Source organism: Pseudophryne corroboree, chromosome 8 (assembly GCF_028390025.1).
Source record: "Pseudophryne corroboree isolate aPseCor3 chromosome 8, aPseCor3.hap2, whole genome shotgun sequence".
In the NCBI taxonomy this organism is placed as follows: domain Eukaryota; kingdom Metazoa; phylum Chordata; class Amphibia; order Anura; family Myobatrachidae; genus Pseudophryne; species Pseudophryne corroboree.
The window spans coordinates 82,436,114-82,454,944 of NC_086451.1; the positions used below are offsets into that span (position 1 = coordinate 82,436,114).

The 18,831-nt window shown below is 51.2% G+C and overlaps 1 protein-coding gene across 2 annotated transcripts in view; it reads right to left on the reverse strand.

Annotated features, from left to right (window-relative positions):
• Positions 1 to 18,831, reverse strand: part of CFAP77 (cilia and flagella associated protein 77) — a 429,882-nt gene that overhangs the window by 308,974 nt on the left and 102,077 nt on the right. The window lies entirely within an intron of this gene.

Genomic DNA, 18,831 nt, shown 5'->3' on the forward strand with positions numbered 1-18,831 from the left:
GAGCCAGAACAATGGTTTGGTCAAACAGACGAACCTTGACAGGTATTTTGCGCACATCACCGCACCTTTTTATGGCAGATCTCCTTAAATTTAAATAGTAAAGAAGTATCTAAAATGTAAGCGGAAACAGGAAAAAGGACTGCTAGTTTCTCCAAAAATACCTACATAAGTAAAGTAGAAAAAATGAGGCAAAGCAGAGCTAAATGAAACACATCACAAAGGCTTCCGCTGATTAGTGCTCTAATTGGTTAAATTATCATGAAAGTGAAAGAAAGTGATTGTGCACTGTGAACGGCTCTGGACTTCCCAGAGCACATCAAAGTGCATGTTCATTAAACTATCTGTGTTTTTCTCCTAAAATCATACCTGTTGAGAATTTATATCTCCCGCCACAAGATCCTGGAGGTGAGGTCTTAGGAGCACATGCAGTTGCATGGTGGTGCGATTTTGCATTGCACAGTGGCGCAGATGACACTGTTTACAAAAGTCATGTGATCAAGACCCATCCTGTAGTGAAGGAATATGGCCTTCCTGCCGTTGTCTGGTGCTGACCCACTTCCCGAATGATATGGGTGGCCCAAGCGGCTTGATGGTGCAATTTGCTCTGAATCAGGCTGGGAATTGCGGCTTTGTATAGCTGGGCCACAAAGACACGTTTGCATACCTCACAGTGTTAGAAGGCATAGATGCAAGACCTGGCGGGCCGGAGGCGTGCCCAGGCCCAAAAAGGGGTGAGGCCTCAGGCAGAGGGGGTGGGACCTCAGATAGAGGAGACAGAGCCTCCTTATCGTTGTTTTGGGGGCGTGTCCTGCGCTCCTGAGCAGCTGGTAAGCCCCTGGCTCACCTTCCTGCAGTGTTAGATGCCGTGCACATGCGCATGGCATCTATTCTGTGATCACCAGCTGCTTTGCAGACCAGAGCAGCAGTGATCACAAGTTCTCCCAATCTGCCCACCCCACCCGCGGTACACTGCGGCCCGCGGGCGGAACAATATCCGCATAGCAGGACTGTCCCACTGGAAACGGGACAGTTAGTAGGTATGCGTTTGGGTTGCTGTCCACTTGACTGCGTAACAGCCACTGCACAGCCCGGAGGGACAGCCACATTTTCGGCATGTATGAGTTTAGTCCAATTTGAATTACTTTAATAATCATTTTTCACAGAACAACCAGATAGTCGCAAAACCAGTCACAAACAGCACCCTCACTGTCAATTCCTCTCTTCGGCAAAGCTTTGCGTCTGCAAACATTTAGGCCTACATAACCGATGAAAATTCATTGATCACAAGGTGCAATATCTGAATTAAGAAAAAAGAAAGACATACAGTAAAAGTAGAACTTGTTTTGGAACAGACTTGTGCTTACAGGTATAAAGACTGAGAACCTTTCAGTCTTATAAACCCTTCTGAAAAGTTGTCTAACGCAGTGGTTCTCAACCTCGGTCCTCAAGTACCCCCGACAGTACATGTTTTCCAGGTCACCTAGCAGGTGCACAGGTGTATTCAGTACTCACTGACATTTTAAAATACCCACGGGTGGAGCAAATTATTTCACTTGCAATCCTGTGAGGAGACCTGGAAAACATGAACTGTTGCGGATAATTGAGGACCGCGGTAGAGAACCACTGGTAGACTCTAACGTGCACGCTTGACAAAGTAGTTCCACTTGTCTTTGGGGGTGATTCAGACCTGATTGTAGATGTGCTAAATTTAGCACATCCACGATCAGCTTCCCCGACATGCGGGGGGACGTCCAGCACAGGGCTAGTCCACCCCACATGTAAGGCCCTGCCCCGTCGTACAAGTACACAGCGGCAATGCCTTTGTACTGTAGGAGTAGCTCCCAGCCGGCGCAGCTCCTGAGCGCTGGCAGGGAGCTACTCGTCGCTGCACGGGTCGCAGCAGCTGCGTGTGACGTCATGCGGCCACCGCGGCACGCCCTCCCAACGGTCTGGACATGCCTGCGTTGCCTGGACCGTGCCCCCTAAACGGCGGCCCTCCCAGCAACCGCCTCTGCCTGTCAATCACGCTGGCGCATGCGCAAATTTTTTTAATGCATATTTTTCTATTGATTCACAGCCAAAAGTAAAACGTAAGAAGTAATATCAGCCAGGATTAAGCATGACATAGCATATGAAAACCAAAACAGTGACAGCCTAAAAATGGCAGATATTGAACCGGTTAACTTTATAACAAACATAAATAAAGATCTATAAAAAGCACATTCGAAAACTGAGTAATTTGTTAAAGAGGTGCATCCATCAGATAAGCAGACAGCAAAATAGGCGGAGGGGCCGAAGAAAGGTAAGTTGAGAAAGAAGAAGAGAGTATTGACTGCATAGGAGAGGAAAGGGTTAAACATCTGGGGAGGGGTGGACCTAGCTGTAAGGAAAGTACAGCCTTCTTTAAGGGGAGGGCTTGATATATATAGGGAAGCTGAAGCCATTTTAAGTCTCTTGGTGATTCGGTTTGGTGAGTGCTGCAGTGCCAGCAAAAAATTTGTTGTTTCCCTTGGGCTCTTGCTGTACGCATAGTTTATCCTTAGTCCATCTGTGGTTTATTCTCCTCCCTGTATATACCCTCTCACCTGGTTTGCCTGCTGACATGTCTGCTAGGCCCCGGCGCGTGTTAAGGGCCCCGGCTCGTTTCAGCGGCTCGGACGTCCAAACGGGCCCTGAGGAGGCGGTGGGTGGCCTGAGGGACGGGGCTCCGTCCTCTAGGGCCTCTACACGCACGGCCGTGGGCAGCGCGGACGGGGGCCGGGCGGGCTCGCCGCCGGGGGCCGGGATCACTTCAGCCGGACGAGGACGGCGTGGGGGACCGGTGGTCCCTTCAGGCCACCCGAGGATCAGCGGGCGGCGGCCGTCCCCTCCGGGGGCCGCCGTACCCGGGAGCAGGTCGGGCGCCCGCGGGCGCGCGCAGGCGCGCTGCGGTGAGCGCCCGGGAGCGGCAGATAACAACTCTCCTTCCTCGCCGCGGCCGAGTGTTCGTGCCGGGCGGGGGGAGAGGACAGGTGCGGGAGCAGGCGGTCGCCGCGCGGGGCCTATGCAGGAGCCTCGCGCGGCGGCCGATGAGGAGAATCAAAGCGGGAGAACGTTGGCGGGAGGACGTGGGACGCGCGCCCGAGGCGCGCGCGCGCCCACGCTCGTTCCGGACGCCGCAGGCCGCGCACGTGCGCGCGCAGCGGAGCCATCTGCACGCAGATCACCAGTTTCTTCTCCCCGTATGCCGGTAGACGGCAGGGGGAGGGAGCACATGAGGGGGGTGCAGCGTATGCCTCAAGTAGGCAACGCTGGGCGCATGGAGACGACAAGAGGAAGAGGGGGTGCAGCACCAGCGGCAAGGGTTGGCGGGGGCCAGCGGGCGGGTGCGCCCTCCGCGGCCCAGGTGACACGCGGGGGAGCACGCGCGGGGGGGCAGCAGGTCCCCATGAATACCGCGGGGCACAGCAGGTCCCGCGGCAGGAAGGAAGACAGGGAGTGGGTCAGCGGCCGCAGGGCCACGGCGCGGGCCGCTGAGCCCGACAGTGGGTCCTCCACAGGGCCAGGGGATTTTTCTGCTTCCCCGGAGAGGGAGGAAGTAGACTCTGAAGCTGAGAGTGGTGGGGCTGTCCGGGGTGCACTTGACTTCGGTTTAGAGCACGAGGAGCAGGGCCCCCGGGGCGCGGCAGGCGGTCGGTGGGCGCGGGCTCGCGCCCAACCAAGGACCGGCCGTCCATCGGGCGGCGTTTCCGCGGGTCGCGCCGCACGAGTTCCTCCTGGGGCCATGGCGTCGGCGCTGGCCACGGTGGTGGAGGCTCTGGGGCCGTTAGCAGCAGTGGCCTCCCCTAGGGCAACGACGGAGGTTGGCCAGTCTGCGGGACGCAGGGGGTCTGGCGATCGTAGGGCATCAGCGGCGCAGCGAATAGCACGGGCCTGCCGAGAGCTGGGTGCCGCCGCGGCGGAGCTGGAGCTGGGACCAGAAAGGGAGCAGCGGGGGCGCACAGTCACTGCGCATTCCGCACGGGGTGCCCGGCGTGCGCCGCAAGCGCGGGCCGGGCCCTCTTCTGTTTTGTCTTCCACAGAGGACCGAAGTGAAAGAGATGGGGCGGATTTCGTGGCGGACGATGATTGGACGGAAGATAACGAAGGATCCGTGTCGGAGAGGTCGACGGCATCCGGTGAGTTGGTACAGTCTATATCAGTTTCCACCACGAGCTCGAGTTTGCGAAGCTCTTCGTCCTCCTCGTCCTCCTCTTCTTTAGCGTTGCAGGCGTCCGACGCAGATAGTACTACTAGGGCAAGGAGGGAGGCCGAGAAACTTGCCAAAAGGGCGGCAAAGCAGCAGAAGAGGCGCAAGCGACGCAGGCGAATGAGTGTAGAGGAGCGTAGGGCAAAGAAGCGGCGCGATCTGCCGGGGGTAGTGCGCTGCGAATACACCGCAGTTATGAGGGGGCTGCGAGATAGCTGCCGCAAGAAGATATGTAGGGGTGACTTCGTGGACTTATTCGTCTTAACTAGGGCCATGAAGAGGGACTACAAAGCGGCGGCCGCTAAGACGGGCATGGGGACAGAAGCTTTCCGGTCTTTTGATAATTGGCTGGCCGGTTTTTGGGTGTTTGCGGCATGCTATTTGGAGGATAGGCCGGAAGAGCACATGAATATTATCCGGTACCTGCATCTAGTGCATGACATGCAGCGCACGTCCGCAGGCTCGGAATGGCGGCAGTATGACCAAGAGTTTCGGGAGAAACAGGATGGGCTGCGGGTCATGGATTTTGGTTTTAAAGATGTGGAGGTCTGGCTCAAAGTGACCCGGGCATCACAACAAGAGGCGGAGCCCCAGAAACAGGGAACAGGTGTGCGTCGCGCGGGGTCATCAGTCCAGGGGGCGGCCGCTGACGGAGGAATGGCCAGGTCAGGCGGATTGGCCGCTCGCGGGGGCGGGCGGTCTACTACTCGGGGGAAATGCTTCGCTTTTAACAGCGGAACATGTTCCTATGGCAAGCAGTGTCGGTTTCGTCACTCCTGCCACCATTGTGGGGGAGCCCACCCAGCCTCCTCCTGTTTCAAAGGGGGGCGACAGGGAAGCAAGGGAAAGCAGGCTTACTCGAAGCAGGCCGCGAGCGGGATCGCTCAGCAGAGCCCCAACGCCAGTTAAGTTGGAAACGATGGGCAAATGGCTGTATATGTATCCAAATAGAACGGATGCGAAGTTTTTGTTAGATGGTTTTAAGTTTGGTTTTCGCTTGCCTGTTGCAAGCGAGGTATCAGTGCGGGCGCAGAGAAACCTCCAGTCTGCACGGGCATTGCCGACTGTACTGCGGGAGAAAGTAGATAAGGAGGTCAGGTTGGGCAGGATGGGGGGGCCTTTTAGATCACCCCCGGTGGATGACTTGGTCATCTCCCCGGTCGGGGTGGTTCCGAAGAAGACCCCGGGCGCTTTTCGGCTCATACAGCATCTGTCTTACCCGCCGGGGGCTTCGGTCAACGACGCAATACCACCGGCTTATTGCTCGGTGGTGTATCAGTCATTTGACGAGGCGCTAGAGATGGTCCGCAGCTACGGGAGCGGGGCCCTCATGGCTAAGATCGATGTTGAGTCAGCCTTTAGATTATTGCCATTGCATCCTGACTCATTCCGTTTCATGGGTTTCCGGATTGGGACGGAGTATTTCATCGACAAATGTCTGCCGATGGGATGTTCCGTTTCATGCTCATTTTTCGAGCGCTTTAGCACTTTTCTTCATTGGTGTGTGGAGTCGACGTCAGGCGGCCACGGGGTGGCACATTACCTCGACGATTTCCTATGCGCAGGTCCGGCGAACGACACAAGGTGCGCCGATTTGTTGTTTAGCACCCAGGCTCTCTTTTACCACTTCGGTGTTCCTGTAGCCGAGGACAAAACGGAGGGTCCTGACTCCTGTTTATCGTTCTTGGGGATTGAAATCGACACAGTGGCGGGGGAGTGTCGATTGCCTCAGGACAAAGTGTCGAAGCTCCGCGAAACCATTTGCCGGTTCAAAGGCTCGCGTAAGGTCACGCTGCGTCAGGCGCAGTCCTTGCTGGGCATGCTTAACTTTGCTTGTCGGGTAATTCCGATGGGCAGGGTTTTCTGCCGGAAGCTCGAAAGGGCAACGGCAGGGTGTGCCAGGCCTCATCATTTCGTTCGATTGTCCTCTGAATTAAAAAGGGATCTGGCCGTATGGGCTTCGTTCCTGGAGGATTTCAACGGTGTGAGCATATGGCAAGCGCCAGCCATAGACAGCGACCGGTTGCAGCTGTTTACCGATGCCGCAGGTGCCTACGGATTTGGTTGTTTTTTGGAGGGATCGTGGTGTGTGGCATCTTGGCCGGAAAGCTGGCATAGTGAGGGTCTTACAAGAGATCTGTTGCTACTGGAGCTTTTTCCCATTATGGTAGCCCTGGAAGTTTGGGGCGACCGGTTGGCTAATCGCAGCATAGTGTTTAGATGCGACAATCTGGGCGTAGTGCATGCGATTAATAACCAGAGGGCGAAATCGCTAGTGGTTCTGAGGGTGCTCGGGCACTTGCTTCTGACATGCTTGCGTAGGAATCTATGGTTCCGGGCGCAGCATGTTCCCGGCTTGGAAAACGAAATCGCAGATGCATTGTCGCGGGGACAGTGGGAGAGGTTTTGGGTTTTGGCACCCGAGGCTGAAGAACAGGGTTTTCACTGTCCTGATTATGTTTGGCAGGTGATCGGGCCGGATTGGAAGGTCTAGCGTTGCGGTCGGTAGCGCCGGCCACGCTCAAGGCGTACGGACAAGCGTGGAGCGAGTGGGAGGCGTTTGTCCAGAGTCGTCAACATCAAGGTAAGAGCAAGCATCGGCTGATGCTTTCTTTTATGTGGCAGCTCTACGTTTCCGGTAGGTCGCGAGCGGTGGTGTCCCGGTACTTGGCTGGCGTCTCATTCTTCTGCAAGCTGCGAGGCGTCCCGGATGTAACAAAAAGCGAGGTTCTACGGAAGGCTATGAAAGGGTGGGCGCGAATTGCGCCGACGCCGCCGGATAGGAGGCGGCCCATCGATGCGGCTTTGTTGCCGGCCGTCATCGAGGCGGTGGGGCGAGTAGCGTCGTCCAGGTTTGAGGCGCTTTTGTTCCGTTTAGCCTTCTCGATGGCTTACCACGGGGCTTTTCGAGTTTCTGAGTTGGTAGCGCCTTCCAAGAGGTCGGAATCGCGCATGCTGGTTGGGGACGTGGTAGTGGGTGAGAGGTCCTTGCTGTGCAGATTGCGGCGATCCAAGACGGATCAAGTGGGGAGAGGGCGCTGGGTTACGATGGTTCCAGCGCTAGAAGAAAGCGTTTGCCCAGTGGGTCTGGCAATGCAATATCTGGGAGTGCGACCCGCTAAGGAGGGGTCATGGCTATTGCACTATGACGGGCTGCCAGTCACAAAATACCAGTTCCGGTGGATGCTGGGTCGCTGTCTGACGGGTTTGGGCCTCTCGCCTGCTGCTTTCGGTACCCATTCCTTTCGGATAGGCGCGGCGACGTCGGCAGCTGCGGCGGGTTTCTCCAGAACTGAGATCCAGGCGGTGGGGCGATGGAAGTCGTCCAGTTACAAGCGATATATTCGCCCTGTCACTTGAGAGGGCGCCCGGCGCTGGGGGCATTGTTAATTGCAATTCGTTATGCTGTTTCAGTTCTGTGTTTCATGGAGTTGTGCGTTTGTTAATGTTTGTTCCCCCGTTTTTTATCCTACTCAGGGATTAGCTACTCGCCGTTGCCGGCATGAGTCGGCAGCGGGGGTCTGGAGTTATTTGCGATTTTTTGCCTGACTTGACGGACTGAATTCTAATCTATAATTCGGCTAATTTGGTCTAATCAGAGTCCCTCAGCAGGTCTTTACGTTCACCTCCAGCTGAGTTATTACATGTGTTTCCCATTTTATACCCCCCCCCCCCTCCTCCCCCCCCCCCTTTTTATTTCGTTTGTTTTATTTGATTTTCCCCTTTGTGTCTTTAATTGCGTTTTAAATTGGCAACGGAACGTGGTGCAGTCGGCTAGGCCGTGACTGCTGCAATGGCGAGATCTAAAGTTTTCTTTTTTTGGCAGATCCTTCAGTATAAACAATAAATAAGCCTCTTAGTAATCAATTCTACCCCTCTTTTTCCCTTCAGGATGGTTCGAAGACTATTTGCCCATTTGGGTGGTTGGCCACTCTTACATTTACTGGGCGGCCAGGTTTGTGGCCTCGGAAGGGTCTCAGGCATTGTTAGGATCTCAGGGTGTCAGATGGCTCGGCTGGCGAGGAATGATGTGGGGTGAGCTGAGGAGTAGGTTAGTGAGTCAGGCCAGAGAGCATGGAGTCCCTAGGGTTTTGGTTGTCCATCTAGGTGGCAACGACTTGGGGAAGAGGACATCCTTGGAGCTGCGGTGGGCCATGATACAGGATCTGGCAAGTGTGACCGCGCAATGGACCAATTGTGTGTTGGTTTTTTCCATGATGGTGCCGAGATTGTGTTGGAGGGGTGTGGCGGATGGTCGCCGGATTGACGAGGCCCGGAAAAAGGTGAACGGAGCAGTGGCAAAGTGGGTGCTGTCCCACGGTGGGAGGGTGGTTCGCCACCCGAGGATACGGTTCAGAGACAGCCACCTTTTCCGGCGCGATGGAGTACATCTATCCGAGGAGGGGATGATGTTGTTTCTGGAGGATCTAGGTTTCGCTTTGCAGGAGTTAGGGTAGGTTTATGGTGGCGGTGCGAAAGACTTTGGGGATGAGTCTTTCGCTGTTGGCGGAAAAGAACGGCAGTTTCGTATGGTAGAGAAAACTGTAGTGTTTTACAGTTTGTTGGTTTAGGTGCACTCACCTCCATCGACTTATGGCCGCTTGACCACCCGTCCGGGAAGGCAGCGGCAGGGCACCCAGGAGCGGTGGGTAGTCACTGTGGGGGTTGAGTTGTCACCTATTACCGGTTTATGGTAAGCTTTTAGTAAATTTATAGGATTGAGTTATTTAAGTTAATTTAGATTAAGGAGCCGTTCTTTTGGGCCGCCACCATATGCCAGCTGGAGCGGCATATTAAATTAATCTCTTTTATTACAGGTTTCCTAATGGTTAGGGACAAATAAATAGCTAGCAATTTTCTGCCAAATTCAAGTCTCTGTGTCGTTATTTCTGGTTATGGTTATGAACGCTTTACTTTCAAAGAAAGGGGTCCACCAAATATCACTAAGATGTTTAGAAGAGAGTATTGACTGCATAGGAGAGGAAAGGGTTAAACATCTGGGGAGGGGTGGACCTAGCTGTAAGGAAAGTACAGCCTTCTTTAAGGGGAGGGCTTGATATATATAGGGAAGCTGAAGCCATTTTAAGTCTCTTGGTGATTCGGTTTCCCACCCACCCGCCCTGGTAGTTGGAAATGGTGGCACGTGGTGCTTTGGCTCTAGGTTGTTGGCTGTTTTTCGTTGGCTATTTATTGGCGGAAAAGAACGGCAGTTTCGTATGGTAGAGAAAACTGTAGTGTTTTACAGTTTGTTGGTTTAGGTGCACTCACCTCCATCGACTTATGGCTGCTTGACCACCCGTCCGGGAAGGCAGCGGCAGGGCACCCAGGAGCGGTGGGTAGTCACTGTGGGGGTTGAGTTGTCACCTATTACCGGTTTATGGTAAGCTTTTAGTAAATTTATAGGATTGAGTTATTTAAGTTAATTTAGATTAAGGAGCCGTTCTTTTGGGCCGCCACCATATGCCAGCTGGAGCGGCATATTAAATTAATCTCTTTTATTACAGGTTTCCTAATGGTTAGGGACAAATAAATAGCTAGCAATTTTCTGCCAAATTCAAGTCTCTGTGTCGTTATTTCTGGTTATGGTTATGAACGCTTTACTTTCAAAGAAAGGGGTCCACCAAATATCACTAAGATGTTTAAGGAAAAGAAGTGGGGAGGGAGGAGGGAAATGTCTCATGGTCAGGAGATCGGGGGATCGAGCAAGGATCAAGCAACCTTAGGAGGCATCTGTCAAGTTAGAATGGAACAGCATTTCAGGAAAACACATCACTGTCTGAGATGGGGACATTATTAATATTTATAAATACATAAAAGGGACAATACAAGGATTTATCAGACAATCTGTTTATCAAAAAAACGCTCCACAGAACACAAGGACACCCCCTGAGGTTAGAAGAGAAAAAAATTCATACACAACGGAGGAAAGGGTTCTTCACAGTAAGAGCAGTAGGGATTTGGAATTCTCTGCCAGAGAAGGTAGTAATGGTGGACTCAGTCAATAAGTTTATAAATGGATTAGATAAATTCCTAACTGAAAGAAGTATCCAAGGATACAGCATTTAAATGAAATAACATTTTATTATTTTTTTTATAATACAGGTTGAATTAGATGGACTATTGTCTTTTTTCAACCTCATCAACTATGTTACTATATTAGATACTACTGTGGAGCACTCCGGGAGTGGCTTAAAGACTTATAATATAATGGTTATTAAGGCAATTTTATTACTTTACTATTTCACCTTATAATCCACTTTAATAAGTTCCATCTGGTTGTCCTGAATGCAACCTATTTTTATAGTCCGAAAATATAGGAAGCGGCTAATTCCACTGCAATTAAATTTAGACAGTAAGTTCTCTTTAAAAATAAATCCGACTTGAGAAAGGATGTGAGAGTTGAAACAAGTATTAGGAAAAAACAAGGTCAGTGTACACAGATATTAATGCTCTTGACCTAATTTCAGTTTATTTCAGTCTAGAGCTGGCTGCAGTAAACTAATTAGATCTCAACTACGATATTAATTCCGTGTGCCGTAGATGTGGCAGGATGGTGAGCGACAGAAACTAGATCATTGTTCATGGAGAATGGTCAAGGGTTGCAGACACAGAGTAAAAGCTCTGCGTGGTTCACCATACCCGTCATACTACGACAGGTCATTGTGTTGTGACGGAACGTCATATTTATTGTGTTCCTGACATTCGAGGGCTTTAGTGGTGACATGTTACAATATAAATATTGCAGTTTAATAGGCCGCTACGACCTGGGATCTCCAAATACCATCAAGCATCAGACGGACGCTAGCGAAATCATCCAAACTCAGCCCTCGGGGGAGAAAATGCATTAGTATTACACCATCAGATACTAAAAAAAACAATACAACGAGATGAGTTTCAAATCTCTCTTATCATCCTTTTGTTTCCAGTCTACATGATTTGTAGGAGCTTACGGCAACAAAAACCTATTATAACTCTGCAATAAAAACTCACTCATGGAGGAGACAAGAAAGGGAACGGGCATGCAGAGAGAAAAATAAAGAAATAAATATATAAATAAATAAAACCATTTATGGAAAAGAAAAAAATCTGGAAAAAAATAAATTCAGTGCTGTAGGAGCTCATTCAGAATACTGGGTCTGGGTTGAACCCTAAGGTGTAGAAGCAAAGAATGAAATTAATGTTGTCAGAAATTGACATTTTAACAGATCAGTTGGCTCCCGTGTAGTACCCCCCCCCCCCCCCCACACACACATGTACTGCAGGACCCCCTACTTACTGTACCAGTGTCCGTGTGGAGCCTCCCTTACTCATGTTTAAGGTGGCACTGACAATTTTCCAGCTATGTATTTGTAAAGAGACGTCATTTCTCCCAGAAGACGCTGCAGGGGAGATGGGGGAGCCGAGAGGAGCAGAATTGGAGTGTGAAGATAACTACAGTGCTGCCCGACTACCCATGTAAGAAGAGGTAGCCGGGCCACGCAGCTAAGCCAGATAGCGGGCAGGCGGGAGGACCCCACAATGTGCGACGGCCGAGCGGGTGTTGAGCACTAGTTATGGACATATATATATATATATATATATATATATAAATCTATACCTAGGGCCCTCATTCCGAGTTGTTCGCTCGCTAGCCGCTTTTCGCAGCAGTGCACACGCTAAGCCGCCACCCTCTGGGAGTGAATCTTAGCTTAGTTGAATTGAGAACGAAGTATTCACAATATTGCGAAAAGACTTTTCTTTGCAGTTTCAGAGTAGCTCGAGACTTACTCTTCCAGTGCGATCAGTTCAGTGCTTGTCGTTCCTGGTTTGACGTCACAAACACACCCAGCGTTCGCCCAGACACTCCCCCGTTTCTCCAGCCACTCCCGCGTTTTTCCCAGAAACGGCAGCGTTTTTTCACACACACCCATAAAACGGTCAGTTTCCGCCCAGAAACACCCACTTCCTGTCAATCACACTCCGATCACCAGAACGAAGAAAAAACCTCGTAAAGCCGTGAGTAAAATACCAAACTTCTTAGCAAATTTACTTGACGCAGCCGCAGTGCGAACATTGCGCATGCGCAGTTAGCGGAAAATCGCACCGATGCGAAGAAAAAATAAGAATGTACTTACCGATAATTCTATTTCTCGTAGTCCGTAGTGGATGCTGGGAACTCCGTAAGGACCATGGGGAATAGCGGCTCCGCAGGAGACTGGGCACAAAAGTAAAGCTTTAGGACTACCTGGTGTGCACTGGCTCCTCCCCCTATGACCCTCCTCCAAGCCTCAGTTAGGATACTGTGCCCGGACGAGCGTACACAATAAGGAAGGATTTATGAATCCCGGGTAAGACTCATAACAGCCACACCAATCACACCGTACAACCTGTGGTCTGAACCCAGTTAACAGCATGATAACAGAGGAGCCTCTGGAAAGATGGCTCACAACAACAATAACCCGATTTTTGTAACAATAACTATGTACAAGTATTGCAGACAATCCGCACTTGGGATGGGCGCCCAGCATCCACTACGGACTACGAGAAATAGAATTATCGGTAAGTAAATTCTTATTTTCTCTGACGTCCTAGTGGATGCTGGGAACTCCGTAAGGACCATGGGGATTATACCAAAGCTCCCAAACGGGCGGGAGAGTGCGGATGACTCTGCAGCACCGAATGAGAGAACTCCAGGTCCTCCTCAGCCAGGGTATCAAATTTGTAGAATTTAGCAAACGTGTTTGCCCCTGACCAAGTAGCTGCTCGGCAAAGTTGTAAAGCCGAGACCCCTCGGGCAGCCGCCCAAAATGAGCCCACCTTCCTTGTGGAATGGGCTTTTACAGATTTTGGCTGTGGCAGGCCTGCCACAGAATGTGCAAGCTGAATTGTACTACAAATCCAACGAGCAATAGTCTGCTTAGAAGCAGGAGCACCCAGCTTGTTGGGTGCATACAGGATAAACAGCGAGTCAGATTTTCTGACTCCAGCCGTCCTGGAAACATATATTTTCAGGGCCCTGACTACGTCCAGCAACTTGGAGTCCTCCAAGTCCCTAGTAGCCGCAGGTACCACAATAGGCTGGTTCAAGTGAAACGCTGAAACCACCTTAGGGAGAAATTGAGGACGAGTCCTCAATTCTGCCCTGTCCGTATGAAAAATTAGGTAAGGGCTTTTATAGGATAAAGCCGCCAATTCTGAGACACGCCTGGCTGAAGCCAGGGCCAACAGCTTTACCGCTTTCCATGTGAGATATTTTAAGTCCACAGTGGTGAGTGGTTCAAACCAATGTGATTTTAGGAACCCCAAAACTACATTGAGATCCCAAGGTGCCACTGGAGGCACAAAAGGAGGCTGTATATGCAGTACCCCCTTGACAAACGTCTGAACTTCAGGAACTGAAGCCAGTTGTTTCTGGAAGAAAATCGACAGGGCCGAAATTTGAACCTTAATGGACCCTAATTTTAGGCCCATAGACAGTCCTGTTTGCAGGAAATGCAGGAAACGACCCAGTTGAAATTCCTCTGTAGGGGCCTTCCTGGCCTCGCACCACGCAACATATTTACGCCAAATACGGTGATAATGCTGTACGGTTACATCCTTCCTGGCTTTGATCAGGGTAGGGATGACTTCATCCGGAATGCCTTTTTCCTTCAGGATCCGGCGTTCAACCGCCATGCCGTCAAACGCAGCCGCGGTAAGTCTTGGAACAGACAGGGTCCCTGCTGGAGCAGGTCCTTTCTTAGAGGTAGAGGCCACGGGTCCTCTGTGAGCATCTCTTGAAGTTCCGGGTACCAAGTCCTTCTTGGCCAATCCGGAGCCACGAGTATAGTCCTTACTCCTCTCCTTCTTATGATTCTCAGTACCTTGGGTATGAGAGGCAGAGGAGGGAACACATACACTGACTGGTACACCCACGGTGTTACCAGAGCGTCCACAGCTATTGCCTGAGGGTCCCTTGACCTGGCGCAATACCTGTCTAGTTTTTTGTTGAGGCGGGACGCCATCATGTCCACCTTTGGTTTTTCCCAACGGTTCACAATCATGTGGAAGACTTCTGGGTGAAGTCCCCACTCCCCCGGGTGGAGGTCGTGTCTGCTGAGGAAGTCTGCTTCCCAGTTGTCCACTCCCGGAATGAACACTGCTGACAGTGCTATCACATGATTTTCCGCCCAGCGAAGAATCCTTGCAACTTCTGCCATTGCCCTCCTGCTTCTTGTGCCACCCTGTCTGTTTACGTGGGCGACTGCCGTGATGTTGTCTGACTGGATCAGCACCGGCTGACCTTGAAGCAGAGGTCTTGCTAGGCTTAGAGCATTGTAGATGGCCCTTAGCTCCAGGATATTTATGTGAAGTGATGTCTGCAGGCTTGACCACAAGCCCTGGAAATTTCTTCCCTGTGTGACTGCTTCCCAGCCTCTCAGGCTGGCATCCGTGGTCACCAGGACCCAGTCCTGAATGCCGAATCTGCGGCCCTCTAGAAGATGAGCACTCTGCAACCACCACAGGAGAGACACCCTTGTCCTTGGTGACAAGATTATCCGCTGATGCATCTGAAGATGCGACCCGGACCATTTGTCTAGCAGATCCCACTGGAAGGTTCTTGCGTGGAATCTTCCGAATGGGATTGCTTCGTAAGAAGCCACCATCTTTCACAGGACCCTTGTGCATTGATGCACTGAGACTTGGCCTGGTTTTAGGAGATTTCTGACTAGTTCGGATTTCTGACTCTGTAAGGGGGCCGGCGGCGCGGCTCTGGGACCGAGCTCCGAGGCTGGGCCTGTGTTCGGTCCCTCTGGAGCTAATGGTGTCCAGTAGCCTAAGAAGCCCAAGCTGGCTGCAAGTAGGCAGGTTCGCTTCTTCTCCCCTTAGTCCCTCGATGCAGTGAGCCTGTTGCCAGCAGGTCTCACTGAAAATAAAAAACCTAAAACTAAACTTTCACTAAGAAGCTCAGGAGAGCCCCTAGTGTGCACCCTTCTCGGCCGGGCACAAAAATCTAACTGAGGCTTGGAGGAGGGTCATAGGGGGAGGAGCCAGTGCACACCAGGTAGTCCTAAAGCTTTACTTTTGTGCCCAGTCTCCTGCGGAGCCGCTATTCCCTATGGTCCTTACGGAGTTCCCAGCATCCACTAGGACGTCAGAGAAATAACGAGCGAACAACTCGGAATGAGGGCCTATATCGGCCACACACTTGAACTCTGTTACAGTTACTCAAGGAACCATACTTTCCATTAAAAGCTCAGAGGTACCACTAATACAGTCACGCTACCAAGAAGTCCAGCTCTGTTTGTACTGCAGGCATATGAGGAGTACGTCAGTAATACTTAAAAAGTGCTGCAGAATATATTGGGCCTAATTCACGTATGGGTGGAATTGCACAGCTGCAAGGAAGCAGCTGTGCAATTCTGTGTAATTAAAATTCAAATGCAGCAAGAGGCATCTGTAGGAGATAGGAGACTCCTGCATGCATTTGTGAGATTTGAGAATACAGACCCAGATCACCATCGCAACCATAGGTACCGGTCAACCTACGTAACTGAAGCTTATTCAGGCTGGCTGTTTGATCCGGACACCGGCACATCTTCAAAACGAAGGCGGCATGTCCCCATTTTGAAGAAAGGTGGCGGGCGACGCCACCTCAAATGCCGCAGAATGTCTATTATGCTGTGGCTGACAGGGGGCTGCGAGCAATATCACGCATCTGCAGACCCCACACCATCGGATTTTATGAATCAGGTGATACAGATGGTTGAGTAATGTGTGACTGGCCAAATATCAGGGGAAACTCTGACATTAGCAATGGGACAAAGGGGGTAATTCCAAGTTGATCGCAGCAGGAAATTTTTTAGCAGTTGGGCAAAACCATGTGCACTGCAGGGGAGGCAGATATAACATTTGCAGAAAGAGTTAGATTTGGGTGGGTTATTTTATTTCTGTGCAGGGTAAATACTGGCTGCTTTATTTTTACACTGCAAATTAGATTGCAGATTGAACACACCCCACCCAAATCTATCTCTCTCTGCACATGTTATATCTGCCTCCCCTGCAGTGCACATGGTTTTGCCCAATTGCTAACAGAATACCTGCTGCGATCAACTTGGAATTACCCCCAGAGATGGGAATTTACCATGTGTCGTTACGTTACTGCACCACAACAGTCCCGATGTACAGATCTCACGCTGCTTATTGGGTAGCTGGTGGGGCTTTGTTAGAAAGACTGTGGAAATAATGTGTGCAGTGTATAATGTATACACAGCCGAACTTGCCTCTGTAGTTTCAAAAGTAATATTTTGACAACAAGATGAGTAGGAGAGAATTGTGTAGACATCTGGAGTATCAAAGCGGGTGTAGAGGATAAGATCCCAATGCTGGAGAGTCTCATCAGATCCCAATGCCGCACACGACATTGTGCGGCAGCCAGAGAAGATACTAGACAGAGAGAAGGGCCTCAGTGGCAGAGAACACAGGACTCTTAGAGGAGGGCAAGAGGGGAGAGGGCTCGCTACAGGAGTTTTCCACTTGCCCTTTGGGATGAGCCAGGTATCTGGCTTCATCCGGATCACAATGAGCAACAGACTTCTGTGTTGCCATTACAAGCAAGGTGAGCCAGAAGACCCTTGCATCTGTATCACAGCCTGCAGCAGGGCTGGACTGCCATCTGTCACTTCTGACATATGCCAAAAGGGCCGATGTGTCGGGCCGGCACATAGAGAGCCATGAAAGCCCGGCACAGTGCAGCTTCTGGCTCTCCATTTTTGCTCCCCTCTCCATCCCGAAGTGTCTGTGTTTAAGAAATATGGAGGTGCCGTAAGCCCATACCCCCCTGACTCGCAGCACGCCCTCGTGAGCGCAGTCTCCCCTGTACTGGACTGCCCCCTTCAAATAAGAATGAGGACTGGCTGAGAGTCCACCCCCCCCCCATGAACAGTGTCCACACGCGGCCGAATGCCAGGACCGAAAAGTGCCCCCAATTCGTCCCTGGCCTGCAGTAATGGTGACAAAGTCACTCAGCTGCCCTGCAACCATATGTTCCACCATTGCTGCACCACACTTGTGGCACAGCTGGTCAATGTCTCAAGTCCTGCCGTGTGCCTCTTACCACACACGTGAAGACCTGGCTGTGCTACCTGCCCCATGCTTCCCACAATGTATGTGGAGACCTGGCTGTGCTACCTGCCCTGTTTTTCCCACCAGTTGGATCCTGGACAGGTTTTAGGGTGGTTAGTGTCCCAGTCGGACCTCCTATTGGCGTATGCTGGGCAGAATTTTGACCCAGGGAGCCTTTTCTGAGCCTTCCACTGGATGGATTTGGACAAAAACTTCATTAAACAGAAAAGAAAGCTGGGGATTAGGGATACTGGTGACACCCCGGAAAAAAAAATAGGATTTTGATACCTACCGGTATATCCTTTTCTCCTAGTCCGTAGAGGATGCTGGGGACGACATCAAGACCATTGGGTATAGACGGGATCCGCAGGAGACATGGGCACTCTAAAGACTTTTCATTGGGTGTGAACTGGCTCCTCCCTCTATGCCCCTCCTCCAGACCTCAGTTGTAGGAACTGTGGCCAGGGAGACTGACATTTCGAGGAAAGGAATTACTTAACTAGTGGTGAGATATCTACCAACTCACACCCTCGACCATGCAGCACACATGGCATTCAACATAACACATGCCAACAGGCATGAACCAATTGCAGCAACATGCTGAACTAAAATAACACAACTTGTGTAACTGTAATAACTAAACTGCGGGTAAAATACGCACTGGGACTGGCGGACTAGGAGAAAAGGATTTACCGGTAGGTATCAAAATCCTATTTTCTCATACGTCCTAGAGGATGCTGGGGACGACATCAAGACCATGGGGTCTATACCAAAGCTCCAGTACGGGCGGGAGAGTGCGGATGACCCTGCAGCATCGATTGACCAAACTTGAGGTGCTCATCGGCCAAGGTGTCAAACTTGTAGAACTTAGCAAATGTGTTTGACCCTGACCAAGTAGCTGCTCGGCAAAGTTGTAATGCCGAGACCCCCCGGGCAGCCGCCCAGGATGAGCCCACCTTCCTAGTGGAGTGGGCCTTTGCCGACGTCGGTAACGGCAATCCAGCCGTAGTATGAGCTTGTTGAATCGTATTTCCAATCCAACGTGGAATAGTCTGCTTGGAAGCAGGACAGCCAATCTTGTTGTGAGCATACAGGACAAACAGAGCCTCTGTTTTCCGTATACGAGCTGTTCTAGCGACATACAAAGCTCTAACCACATCTAGAGATTTTGAATCAGTGAATGTGTCAGTAACTACTGGCACTACAATAGGTTGGTTTATGTGGAAAGAAAAAAACCACCTTCGGAAGAAAATGTTGACGAGTCCTCAACTCTGCCCTATCTTCATGGAAGATCAGGTAAGGGCTCTTGTGAGACAAGGCCCCCAATTCAGACACCCGCCTTGCGGATGCCAAAGCCAAAACCATCACCACTTTCCAAGTGAGAAACTTCAGCTCTATCTTTTGTAAAGGCTCAAACCAATCCGATTGAAGGAACTGCAATACCACGTTAAGGTCCCATGGTGCCACTGGAGGCACGAATGAAGGCTGGATGTGCAGAACCCCTTTCACAAAGGTCTGAA